General features: G+C 42.0%; 1 protein-coding gene and 1 pseudogene across 3 annotated transcripts in view; one reads left to right on the plus strand and one right to left on the minus strand.

Annotated features, from left to right (window-relative positions):
- PHC2 (polyhomeotic homolog 2) overlaps window positions 1-13294 on the minus strand; it is a 114793-nt gene that overhangs the window by 100885 nt on the left and 614 nt on the right. The gene's annotated exons all lie outside the window — the stretch shown is intronic.
- On the plus strand, window positions 2221-4051 carry LOC121017524 (26S proteasome regulatory subunit 4-like; annotated as a pseudogene).

Genomic DNA, 13294 nt, shown 5'->3' on the forward strand with positions numbered 1-13294 from the left:
AAATTACAAAAGAAAAAAAGAACCAAGAACTAGATTTGATGATTGCAGTTATGGCTAAACATTGAAGACAACTGGCTCACTCTTGCTGGCCACAGGTACCTCCACTCAGACCCTGCACCTTGACTCTGTGCTCCACAGTAGTGAAGAAATGCACTTCTAGAATCAGGCCTAAGTTCGGGATCTGATGCTATTATGTGTTAACAATGTGACCTTGGACAAATCATTGCACCTCTTTGAGCCTGTTTCTTCATCTGTAAAATAGGCGTCATAAGAGTTCTTACCCTGCAGAGTTGCTTTGAGGTTTTAATAAGAATTCATGTAAAGTTCTAGCATGGCAATTAACATATGTAATAAGTGCTCAATAAACCATAATCACAATGTATTATTATGGACTAAATACTACTATTTCTAACAAAATTCTGTTATTCTATTGCAGTGGAAATATCCTCTCATCTTCAATTTCCTGATTTTCAGAGTGGGAGGAGTTTTTCCTTTGGGGACTGTGATCTCATGGGTGAAAGGCATTAACGCCACATAGAAAAAGCACGGGGTAGTGAGGGGTGGGGGGTGGACATCTGGGTGGCTCAGTCAGTTGAGTGTCCAACTCTTGCTTTCGCCCAGGTCATGATCCCAGGGTCATGGGATTGAGCCCCGCGTTGGGCTCTGTGCTGAGTGTGAAGCCTGCTTAAGATTGTTTCAAAGAGGGGGCGCCTGGGTGGCTCAGTCGGTTGGGTGTCCGACCTCAGCTCAAGTCATGATCTCATGGTTCGTGAGTTCGGGTCCTACATAGGGCTCTGTGCTGACAGCTCAGAGCCTGGAGCCTGCTTCAGATTCTGTGTCTTCTTCTCTCTCTGCCCCTCCCCTGCTCACACTCTGTCTCTGTCTCAAAAATAAGTAAACATTGAAAAAAAAATGAAAAAAAAAAAGATTCTTTCAAAGAGAGAGAATCTTTCTCCCTCTGTCCCTTCCCTGGTCACACACACACCCTGCCTCTCAAATAAAATAAGAAGAAAAAGAAAAAAAGAAAAAACATGGAAAATAATGCAGTCTGCAATTCTGGTATCTGTGTCCTTGGGGTAAGAAAAAAAGAATGAAGAGAGTAAGGACTTTGTAAGCTAGTAAAGGATAGGAAGTAGGGCCTGAAATGTTTAATATGTGACTAAGAGCACTAACGTAGAGTGCCTGACGTTTGGGGAAATGAGAGTAAATTAAGAATTTAAATAGCAGAAGTCTAAAAAGGGGATGTAATCGATTCATTCTCCATAGGAATTCACTAAGTGATGAGAGCTTTGTGCTTAGGAGAGATGAAGGTTGAGAGGAGTTATAATGGCGACAGGGACATCATGACGAGCATAGACAGGGCCAGCACAATACAGCTCATCTTCATATACAGAACACCAGCCCTGGGACCAAGGTGAGGCATAAGGTAGACAAGGAGGACTAAAAACACAAGCAAGCTTTTGTTTAGGACAAGTAAGACCCTGTAAGTAACTCCAAGGCAGGGTTGTGTGTGGTTTCTTCTAGAATTTCCAGCAGTTAGCCCTGTACCTGGCATGCCATTGATAAATCTGGGCTGAAGGAACAAGTACATATATTCGACAGTAAAAATACTGGCAGGAGATGAGAAGTGGAACTGGAGACACTCTTCTAACCCTGTGATTCTGTCTCTGGTCTCACTTCAGTCCAAACCACCCTCCACACTGCCGCTCTGATCTTCCCAAAAGGCAGGCCCGACCCCATCACTGCTCCTGTGCTCCAATAGCTCTTCAGGGCCTTGCACAGTAAGTCCAAATTCCTTAGCTTGGCCAGCCAAGCCTTTGTATTTGCTGCTGACCTACTTTTCAGCCTTGTTTCTGCCACTACCCTACTCGTACGCTTTGTTCTGAACATGTCAGAATGTTTGGAACTCTCCAAGTATACTTGCTCTCCCATACGCAAACACCCCACCTTGGTACATAGTGTTCCTGTCTGAGCCACACTGTCCACCTGAGGACTCCTTATGCTCCTGTCGTCATTTAAAATGTCACTTTCTCTAGAAGGTGACATTTCTAAGCAGAATTAAGTGATCCCTCCTCTAAGCTCGCAAAACACCTTGCCCATACTCCTATTAATGGCACTAAGTACAATACCATAATCAACATTTTCACATCTGTCTTCCTTTATAAACCTCTGGGGTGCCAGGATTGGGTTCTAGTCATTTTTGCATCCCTAGCTACTAGCATGGGGGTACAGAGTTTTAAAAATGTTGAATAAATGAACAGATTTTAAAGACCCAAAATAGAAATAGAGCTTAAATCCTTGAGTGAACTAGCCTTAGTGTCCTTAGGCAGGACCCTAAGACAGTTAGGGATGGGCGGGTCCATCCCTATAACCAGAAGATCCCATCATGGATGGCAGCTACAGTACCCCCTCCAACTGTCCCTTATTATCATGATCAGAGACAGAATTTGGGGCTCAACATACGACAGGCCTGCCCCTGTATGACATCCCCTGTCTTATATGATTCCCAACCATTTCTTACACTCTTTTGCCTTTGAGAAGACAACTTCATTTTCGTATGCTGTAGTGCCAGCATCTTTTGTGAAATAATCCCTATTTCAAAATGCTCCCAAAGCCAAGTTCATCTCTCCTACTCCAATTCTCATTTTCTGTCTCTCTTACTAAGTAGAATGGAAAGCTTCAGGGCTAAATTAAGAATGAAAATAATCTGAGCCCACAGTACACAATGTCAGCATTCTTTCCTTTGTAGACAAGGATCTGCTGGAGCCAGGCTGCTCAGTCCTGCTCAACCCCAAGGTGCATGCCATCATAGGCATGCTCATGGATGACACGGATCCCTTGGTCACAGTGATGAAGGTAGAAAAGGACCCCAAGGAAACCTATGCTGATATTGGGGGGTTGGACAACCAAATCCAGGAAATTAAGGAACCTGTGGAGCTTCCTCTTACTCATCCTGAATATTATGAAGAGATGGGTATAAAGCCTCCAAAGGGGGTCATTCTCTATGGTCCACCTGGCACAGGTAAAACCTTATTAGCCAAAGCAGTAGCAAACTAAGCCTCAGACACTTCCTTAAGAGTGGTTGGCTCTGAACTGATTCAGAAGTACCTAGGTGAGAAGCCCAAACTCATTTGGGAATTGTTTCGAGCTGTGGAAGAACATGCACCATCCATCATGTTTATTGATGAAATTGAAGCCACTGGAACAAAAAGATATGCCTCAAATTGTGGCGGTGAGAGAGAAATTCAATGAACAATGTTGGAACTGTTGAACCAGTTGGATGGATTTCACTTGTGAAAGTCATGGCCACAAACTGAATAGAAACTTTGGATCCAGCACTTGTCAGACCAGGCCACATAGACAGGAAAATTGAGTTCCCCCTGCCTGATGAAAAGACTAAGAAGCACATCTTTCAGACCCACACAAGCAGGATGATGCTGGCTGATGATGTGGCCCTGGATGACGTGATCATGGCTAAAGATGGCCTTTCTGGGACCAACATCAAGGCAATCTGTACAGAAGCTGGTCTGATGGCCTTGAGAGAATGTAGAATGAAAGCAGCAAATGAAGATTTCAAAAAATCTAAAGAAAATGTTCTTCATAAAAAAAAAAATCTAAAGAAAATGTTCTTTATAAAAAACAAGAATGCACCCCTTAGGGGCTCTATCTGTAATGACCACATTTGCCTTCAAGGAAATGGTCAGGAGTGTCCCAGCTCCTAGGGGGGATGGGTTTGGGGAAGTTACCCAGAGGAACCCATGTTCCAGTTGATCTTTCTTAGCAAAACCTCCTGTGTACCTTTTTGAGTGTGATGTGCAGGATGCCCACTGGGCTGCCTTCATCTGTTGATCATGTACAGTGCTTCCCCCCCAGTAAAGCAAACTCCTTCTCAAAAAAAAAAAAAAAAAAAAAAAAAAGGAAGAAAGAAAGAGAATAATTTGAGCCCAAACTTACTGTGCAACTTTAGGGAAATTTTACCTCTATACATCTCAGCTGGCTCTTCCTTCAAATGGAATCAACCCTACTCTCTAGGACACAGGAAGTAATAAGAGGTACAACTTACATGGTACTTATTATGCACCTCACACGTATTAACCTGTTTAATTCTATACTTCTTCCAGCTAGGTACTATTATTATCCTCACTGTGCACAAGGAGACTGGAGTAGAGGGGGGAAGGACTTGAAGAAAGCTGTGAAGCTCCAGTGAACGAGTGGTAGAGGCAGAGCTGGGACCCAAGCGGTCTGGCTCTCATGTCCATGCTGTTAACCATTACCCTCTACTTCCCTCTCTGCAGGCCACTGAAAGGCACCATACACAGTACAAAACTCCAGCATATTAAAGTACATGGGGAGACGCTGAAGGGTAGGCCTCAGATATGTGACAGTGTTACACATTTCAACCCAAATGCATTTTACAGCCAAGATTTTAGACCTCAAATCACCCATCATTTGTAGCTAAAATATTAGGGTCTCTTTGGATTGTAGCTCTCTAGGAGATGGATTTGTCCTTAACTGGTACTACACCTACAATTCAGATGACACTGTCACTAGATGAATATCCACCTTGAGGTGTGGCTTTATGGATCAATTTTCACGTTAGGTTTTTCTCAAGAGCAATGACCTGAGAATACAAAAATAGCAGAAAATACACTTGTGCTCATGCTTTTACTACAAATAGAATTTTATTTTTTCTAAGTTTATTTATTTATTTTGAGAGAGACAGAGAGACGGGGGAGCGGACAGAGAGAGGGAGAAAGACAATCCCAAGCAGGCTCCACACTGTCAGCACAGAACCCTATGAGGAGCTCGATCTCACGAACCATGAGATCATCACCTGAGTAGAAACCAAGAGTCGGACACTCAACCGACTAACATGACATAACATAAAAGAATTAAAAAAAAAAAAAAAAAAAAAGCATTGGGGCACTTGGGTGGCCCAGTCAGTCAAGTGTCTGACTTTGGCTCAGGTCGTGATCTCATGTTCATGAGTTCGAGCCCCACGTTGGGCTCTGTGCTGACAGCTCAGAGCCTGGAGCCTGCTTCAGATTCTGTGTCTCCCTCTCTCTCTCCACCTCCTCAACTCACGCTCTGTCTCTCTCTCTCAAAAAATGAATAAACATTTAAAAAATTTAAAAAGCATTAAATATTTAGGTCCATATATTACCTTCTATTTCAAAAAATTTATTTAGACAAAAATTTAAGACCATCCACTAGATATGATACAGTACCTTCAAACTATTATCAATCCTTATAACCATATTCCCATCTGGGCAATGGGTCATTTAGAAAGTACTTAATAAACATGTGTTGAATGAATGAATGCTATTTCAGAGATGGATTCAGTGCTCTACATTTCCAGAAGTTTCCTCGGAAGGAATAGGTGCCTTGTAATAGTCATTTTGCTCCGGAAAACTCTACTACTCAGCCCTGTTTCAAGAAGGAGAACTTACTCCTCCAGTCTCTAGAAGAGCCTAAAGCCACCCTTATCTGTACCCATGGTTTCCACATTGTTTTCTTCCCCCATCAAAAAGAGAACAGAGAAAGATCAGGTTACATTGCTTTCTTGGGCCTGTATACATTCCTGTGAGGTTCTCTCTTCTGTCAGGAAAAGTCTCCCTGGCAACCATATTTACACACTCACTTAATTCCCTCCCCTCCTTGGATTTGCTGGTTGGTATAAAAATTAATTTGCATTGAATTGCTTAAGTTTACAAGTTAATCAGTTTAACAGACTCACAAAATTTTACAATTTGGTTTCTGGCCAAAATTCACTTCTTAAGGGGCCTGTCTCCTCTCTTTTGAAATCTGAATGGAATTCTCTTCAGTTGAATATTTTTCAACACATACAGTTTCTGGTTATAGGTAGAGAAAAGAATAGTCTCCTAAGGGCATCTGGCCAATATTATTAGAAAGATCAAGACAGGAAGAGGAACCTTAATTCAGAATAAGCAAGGGGTCAAATTCACAAAGATCAGCTATGATGAGGAGCTGGAAAAGACGAGTCAAGGAGCAAGACAAAATGGGCCACATGAAATGAAGAACTCAGGCCTAAGTGATCAGAGTTCGGGACCTGGATAAGAGGAATGGAACATGCGACTCAAGAATGGAGTGTCACTAATTCATCACCCATATATTTATTAAGCATCAAATAGTACTTGGTGCTGGGAATACATCAGTGAATAAGCCAGACCCAGGTCCTGCCTTCATAAAGTTTATAGTCAAATATTTAAATAGTGAACCAATGCTGGCTTTGTTATTGAGCCAAGTATCTTTGGGCTAGGGGCTTGTTATACAATTTCCTACAAAGGTCAGAACTGGTTTCAGAGTATGGATGGAACAGGGACTTAACCCAGACAAGTTCAACAAGTCCTCCCTGGAATAGGTGAGTTGGTATGTCAACAAGTCTTTGACATATACAATGGTTTCTTTACATCTTCAACAATGTGACATTTGAGCCTTTAGACAGGGAGATGAAGAAGGGTATATTTATCATAGGGCATAAGGCTAAATACTTTGTAGTATATATAAGTTTTCTAGAGTAGAAAGTATATAAAGGTATAAGCTATTTTTAAGCATATTCAACAACTACTTATTGAGCATCAGCTATGTTCAAGGAATGGTTTGAGGAATTGCAGCTACGGATATGAAAAAGACCTGGTGCCTAGCAATTACAACACTGTGGTAAGTGCTATAAGGACATGTTAAAGTACAAAGGAAGACCAGAGAGTAAGGATACTAATTCGTTAAAAGCAAGTTGGGAAATGCTTCTGAGATACAATCCTTGAACTGACTCTTAAAAGATAGAGATGTTTGTTGTTTTCAGCTGATAAATTTGGTGGTAACTTGTTACACAGCAGCAGATGACTACTACAGGACCTTATGGAGACTATACCACCAGCACAAGTAGGAGACCATGGAGAACACCTGGCCATTGAAACTTTGTTTCGTGACATATGCCATAGGGTTATACTCTAAGTCTCTTTAAAACTATAAAGAATTTTTCTTAGGCTCACCTGGTCCATGTTGGGAGTAGAAAGTGAGAACAGGAGTACAGCCACTCTGGGAAACAGTATGGAGATTCCTCAAAAAATTAAAAATAGAACTATCTTACGACCCAGCAATTGCACTACTAGGCATTTATCCATGGGATAAAGGTGTGCTGTTTCGAAGGGACACATGCACCCCCATGTTTATAGTAGCACTATCAACAATAGCAAAAGTATGGAAAGAGCCCAAATGTCCATTGATGGATGAATGGATAAAGAAGATGTGGTGTACATATACAATGGAGTATTACTCGGCAATCAAAAAGAATGAAATCTTGCCATTTTCAACTATGTGCATGGAACTGGAGGGTATTGTGTTAAGTGAAATTAGTCAGAGAAAGACAAAAATCATATGACTTCACTCATATGAGGACTTTAAGAGACAAAACAGATGAACATAAGGGAAGGGAAACAAAAATAATCTAAAAACAGGGAGGGGGACCAAACAGAAGAGACTCATAAATATGGAGAACAAACTGAGGGTTACTGGAGGGGTTGTGGGAGGGGGGATGGGCTAAATGAGTAAAGGGAACTAAGGAATCTACTCCTGAAATCAATGTTGCACTATATGCTAACTAATTTGGATGTAAAATTTAAAAAATAAAAAATAAAATTAAAAAACAAAAAAGAAAGTGAGAACAGGCACTCTGAACGGGAATGACACAGGTAATGGGAGGAAGCAACACAATCACAGTCTTGTCTGATATCCTCCACAGAAGGATCTAAGCTGGCTGGTGCTGGGACCTGGTCAGGTGGTCAGCTAGCATCAAGTGTTATAAGGACTTGGTCAGTACTGGTCAAATGATTACACAGAGGGACCGGGAATGGGAGGAGCAAGAGGGTAAGGAAAAGTTGTTTTTTGAGAGAGCAATAATCGTGAGGACCAGAAAAACTTCATTTGGTGTCAGTGCCAAGTAATGACTGTAAAGCCAAAAATAAGAGATAATATCCAAGATTAAGTTTTCCTGGCTTCCATGATTCATATGGGTAGATAAAGGAATAGAGCAGGCGACGAAGATTAGGGTGAACATGGACATTCAAGACACATGAGGTAAATGGGGCTGCATGGTTCACAGCTTCTGGGTAGTCCCCGGTATGGGGGTGCAGGGGAGGCATCAGCCTGGCTAAAAAGACATCAGATCAGGGCAGACAAGTTGTATTATACCTGTCCAACCCCAATTTCTGTTTCAGTAGGTTAAAAAAGGTCGCCATAGCTTCCTACAAGCAAATGGGACTATTTGACTACAAAAGGAATAGAAATGAACTCATTTCTTATTTAAATTGGGAGTACAGACAGCAGCAGGACTATAACTCTACCTAATAATACTCTCAAGACTCGATGGATGAGTTTCCAGGAGCCATTCCGGGTAAATAGTTCCTTGCCTCTTTATTCTCTATTTTCCTACTGGCTATCTACTTGAACTTCAAAATATCCCCCCTTTGCCTTTTCCATCAGGAGTCCAAAGTGAGAAGCCCACAGGAAAATGTGACCGTGCACCATGACACAACAAGGACTTAGATACACTACACAAGCAAAACGAGGGATCCAGCACAACACGCTTTTCCTGCTTTAGGCAAAGTATCAATACCTGCAGGCAGAACTCGCTGCCTGATTTGTGGGGCCCAGTGCAAAATGAAAAAGGAGGGCTTTCATTAAAAATTATTAAGGGGCACCTGGGTAGCTCAGTTGATTAAGCGTCCAACTCTTGATTTTGGCTCAGGTCATGATCTCATGGTTCACGAGTTTGAGCCCCATATTGAGCTCTGTGCTGACAGGGCAGAGCCTGCTTGGGATCCTCTCTCTTCCTCTCTCTCTGTCCCTCCCTCTTCCTCTCTCTCCCAAATATAAATAAACTTAAAAAAAAAATATTAAGAATTTCAAGGTAACAACAACAGAGCATTAAACCAAATGAGGAGATGCAGGGAGAAGAATGCCCTTCTAAATGCAGGGCCCCGAGAGGTTGCATAGGCTGCACACTCATGAAGCTGGCCCTGCCTTCAGGGACTATTACAGCATGGTCCTTTAAGAAGAGCTTTAGAGTCTGAGTTGGGTCCAAATCCCAGATCCCCTATGTGATCTTAGGCAATTTATTTAGCCTCTCCATGCTTCCGAGAGATTGTATGGTTGTAATCCAGTATTGTGAAGATTAAGTGGGATAATGAATAGAACGTATACAAAGTGTTTAGCACATAGTACGCATTCAATAAGTGGTAGCTGATCTATTATTGTTCAATGAAATATGCAGGTAACTGTCAGAGCAGTAAGTTTAGGAAATGAATTACTGAACTGCTATAAAGGACATGAAAGCATGAGACTGAGGTTCTAAGAAAACTAAAATAATGAAGCAGACAAGGAAGATCAAATCTTTTGCTTGGCTCTTCTGCCTTCTCTGACCACTTTCCTACTTCTCTTTTCCCATTTTTTACAAAGTATACAAAGGGTGATCTGCACGCGGTCCCCATTTCCTAACCACATCTCATGGCACATCTTTTTTCACTCTGGTGTTTAATATCCCCGTGGCCACCCCCATGGGTGAACACCCGCCATGGGCGAGAACTAAAGCTATTGTTCTCAAAAAGTTACTAATGACCCTATGTTTACTAAATGAAATGGGCATTTCCCACTTCTCTGTACAATTTCATACTGGTGACCAATTCCTCCAGCTTGAAACCCTCTCTTCTGACTTTGGTGATATGCGCCCTCATGGCCAACAGAATGTCTACTCAGTCTCGCATCTCTCAGGTACACAAAGGGAACGCATTTGTTGGATGAATAAATAAGATGGTTCCTTGGCTTCTCTGATATTCCTTTTTTTCCTACCATACTGACTACATTTCTTCTTCCTACCTACCTAAATGTGGGCAATCTTCAAGCTTTAGCCCCTGGTCCTCCATACTTCTGTTTCTATGCTGCTACCACTGGTGGGCCAAGCTAATCACATGGCTTCAGTTATCATCTTCTATACACAATACTCCTTGACTTCTCTGTTTTGAGCATAAGTCTCTCACTTCCAAATACTTATGGGACATGTCCACTTGTAAGTTCCAGTATCACCTCAAGATATTTTGCACCTAGTGGACTCCCTGGGTGGCTCAGTCAGTTAAGCGTCTGACTCTTGATTTGGGCTCAGGTCATGATTTCATGGTTTGTGAGATCAAGCCCCAAGTTGGCTCTGCACTGACAGCATGGAGCCTGCTTGGGATTCTCTCTCTCCCTCTCTCTCTCTCTGCTCCTCCCCACTCTACCCCTCCCTGCTCTCTCTCTCTCTCAAAATAAATAAATAAACATTTTTTAAAAAGGTATCTAGGGGTGCCTGGGTGGCGCAGTCGGTTAAGCGTCCGACTTCAGCCAGGTCACGATCTCGCAGTCCGTGAGTTCGAGCCCCGTGTCAGGCTCTGGGCTGATGGCTCAGAGCCTGGAGCCTGTTTCCGATTCTGTGTCTCCCTCTCTCTCTGCCCCTTCCCCGTTCATGCTCTGTCTCTCTCTGTCCCAAAAATAAATAAACGTTGAAAAAAAAATAAAAAAAATAAAAAGGTATCTAGCACCTAGCATTTCCTCTTCTCCCCAAACTGGTTTTCCTTTTTGTCTTATCTCTGTTAATCTTGTCAACCATCTTCAAGGCTAGATCTGATTTTTCCTTGTTTCTTGACCTCTGTATCCAGTCAGTCATAAAGTCCTGTTCATGTTTCCTTTATGATACTTATTGAACCCATCTTTTTATTTTCACTCCATCACCCTAATTCAATTCTTTACCCCCTCACACCTAGACTACTTAAATAATGTACTAGCTGGTTGTGCAGTTCTCTTTCTATCCCTACTAAAGTTAAAAAAACACTTTTTTTAGCGTTTATTTATTGAGAGACAGAGCATGAGCGGGACAGGGGCAGAGAGAGAAGACAGAGAATCCAAAGCAGGCTCCAGGCTCTGAGCTGTCAGCATGGAGCCCAAAGCGGGGCTTGAACTCACGAACCATGAGATCACGAACTGAGTCGAAGTCGGACGCTTAACCGATTGAGCCACCCAGGCACCCAATCCCTACTAAAGTTTATTCTCCACACTGTTGTTGAGACTCTTCTTAAAAAGACTCTCATGACCCCACATTTCCCTAACCAAACATCTTCAGACTTTCCATCATACAGGATAAAGTTCTAACTCCTTAGTTCAGTATTCAATGCCTGTTAAAATCTGGCTGCAGCCAACACTTCTAGTCTTAGAACTTCTCCACTTAAACCTTTTGATCCTGCCAGATTGGTCCCTGAAAACTTTCTTCCATACTCCAGTCCTGTGTTTTATAAACATGATTTCTCCCATCTGGAAATTCCTTCCACCCTCCTTCTCTCTATAGAACAAAATTCACGATGCCTCTGAAAAACGCCTTCCTTGGGACTCATAGTCCATAATGATCTTTCTCTTTCTTCAACTTCTATAATACCGCATGTTTCATCACTTTGAAAACTTACTGAATGGCTGCTTGACATTTAATCCTCACAACTCCATGAGGTGGGTGACATTATTACAGATGAAGAAACAAAGTCAACTAACTTGTCCAAGTCACATAGCAAGTAACTGCTGGAACTGGGATCCAAATCCTTGTTTAGCAGAGAATAATTCCCAGACGACACCACCTCTCTCATTTTCCTGTGTTTTCCAAACCACAAATACAGCACAGAATTTGCACACAAGCAGGTGCTCAGTAAACATGGTGATCGAGAAAATTGCTTAAATAGCACCCGTGACTCTCTAGCACTTACAGAATTGTCCATCTTAGCAGTCCACATTAAGCACATCACCTCTTTACATCGCTTCCTCTGTAATATAGTTCAAGACCGGGGATTTGCCAAAAATTCACCACTATCCATTCTAAAAATAAATGTTGGTTTAAACAAAGCTAAAAGGCCTTTATCTGATTCGAACATTAGGTGAGCTTTGGGGATGCCCACTGTACCACCGCTAGGCCCATCATCGCTATTTCCAAATGATTAGGAAGTAAAAATAGGCTGGCTAGTTGATGGCTTATGAGGTAAAATGGACTATTTATAGTTCTGGAGGTGGATGCTAAGGCAGCAGAACAGGATTTCTCTGCTTTGGTAGCTAAGCCCTCAGTAAAAGAGGCCCAATAAAAGTGCATCATGGATGGAAAATGGGATCAAAAGAGGGTAATAGTGAGGGAGAGAGAACAGAAAGAAGGAAATGCTGGAAATATTCTATTGAGGAGACGGCGCTGTCCTTTTCTGAATAGTTGCTTGAAGCTGTCAGATCTAACCCTGTCCTCTGCAGCTGGCACCGTGTAACAGAGGACTCTGTCACTCCTGCATGATTCATGGTCTCAGTCCTGAACTGCCTGTCCTGACCCATATCACAGGCCAGATCCTCTCTTGCTCCAGATCCTCCCAGCTTGTGACCTTATTACTCACTTCCTCAGGTCTCAGAAATCTGACCTCACAGATTTGACATTCAGCATTGCTTCCCTGGTTATGACCTGTATTTTCCTCTTGCTGTATGGAATGAGGCTCAGAAAAACTGATGAGGGTTAAAAGTGGGGAGGAAGAACAATACGAAGGAAAATAAGAGGAAGAACAATAAGAAGGAAAATTATAGTGGCAATTAGAAATTCTAGATTACTTTTGGGAAGTTACTTCATTGAGAAAGGGAAAAGGCCATGGCTGCAATATAAAGCAATTACCTAGAGATACCACACTCTTCAGCTGTCTGTATTTACTGTTTCCTCTTTTTTGGCTGCCCTTCCTGTCCTTCTCAATCTTCTCTGCAAGGCAAACTCCTATTCATCCTTCAAGATCTTGCTTAAACATGTTCTTTTCTGGAAAGCCTTCTCTGACCCTCTCAGACAGCTAATTGTTTTCTCCTTTGTGTTTCCACAGCTCTTTATATACACATCTATTATGCGATCACTTTTACTGGCAATTTTATTTGTCTCTCCCACTACTTCTTTGAGGACAAGGACTAATTAACTTATTCATCTCTGCATCCCCAAGACATAGCACAAGGCACAGCAGAGTGCCTGGCATATAGCAAGTGTTTGTTGTTCTGTGATGAAAGACATCAAGAACAATATGAAAGTACAATTTGCACTTCCCTTGCAAAAATCAAATTGGTTCCTAGTACTTTTCATGTGTAGCCCCGTTTTTTCCCCTGATTTGGAAGAAACGACTTTAGACTCATAAAGGAAATTCTATTGATATATCTGGCACATTAGCCAGTTTTTCATCCCCATTGATGATAGCAGCAT

Source organism: Herpailurus yagouaroundi, unplaced genomic scaffold, assembly GCF_014898765.1.
Source record: "Herpailurus yagouaroundi ecotype Mexico unplaced genomic scaffold, PumYag 77, whole genome shotgun sequence".
Classification (NCBI taxonomy): domain Eukaryota; kingdom Metazoa; phylum Chordata; class Mammalia; order Carnivora; family Felidae; genus Herpailurus; species Herpailurus yagouaroundi.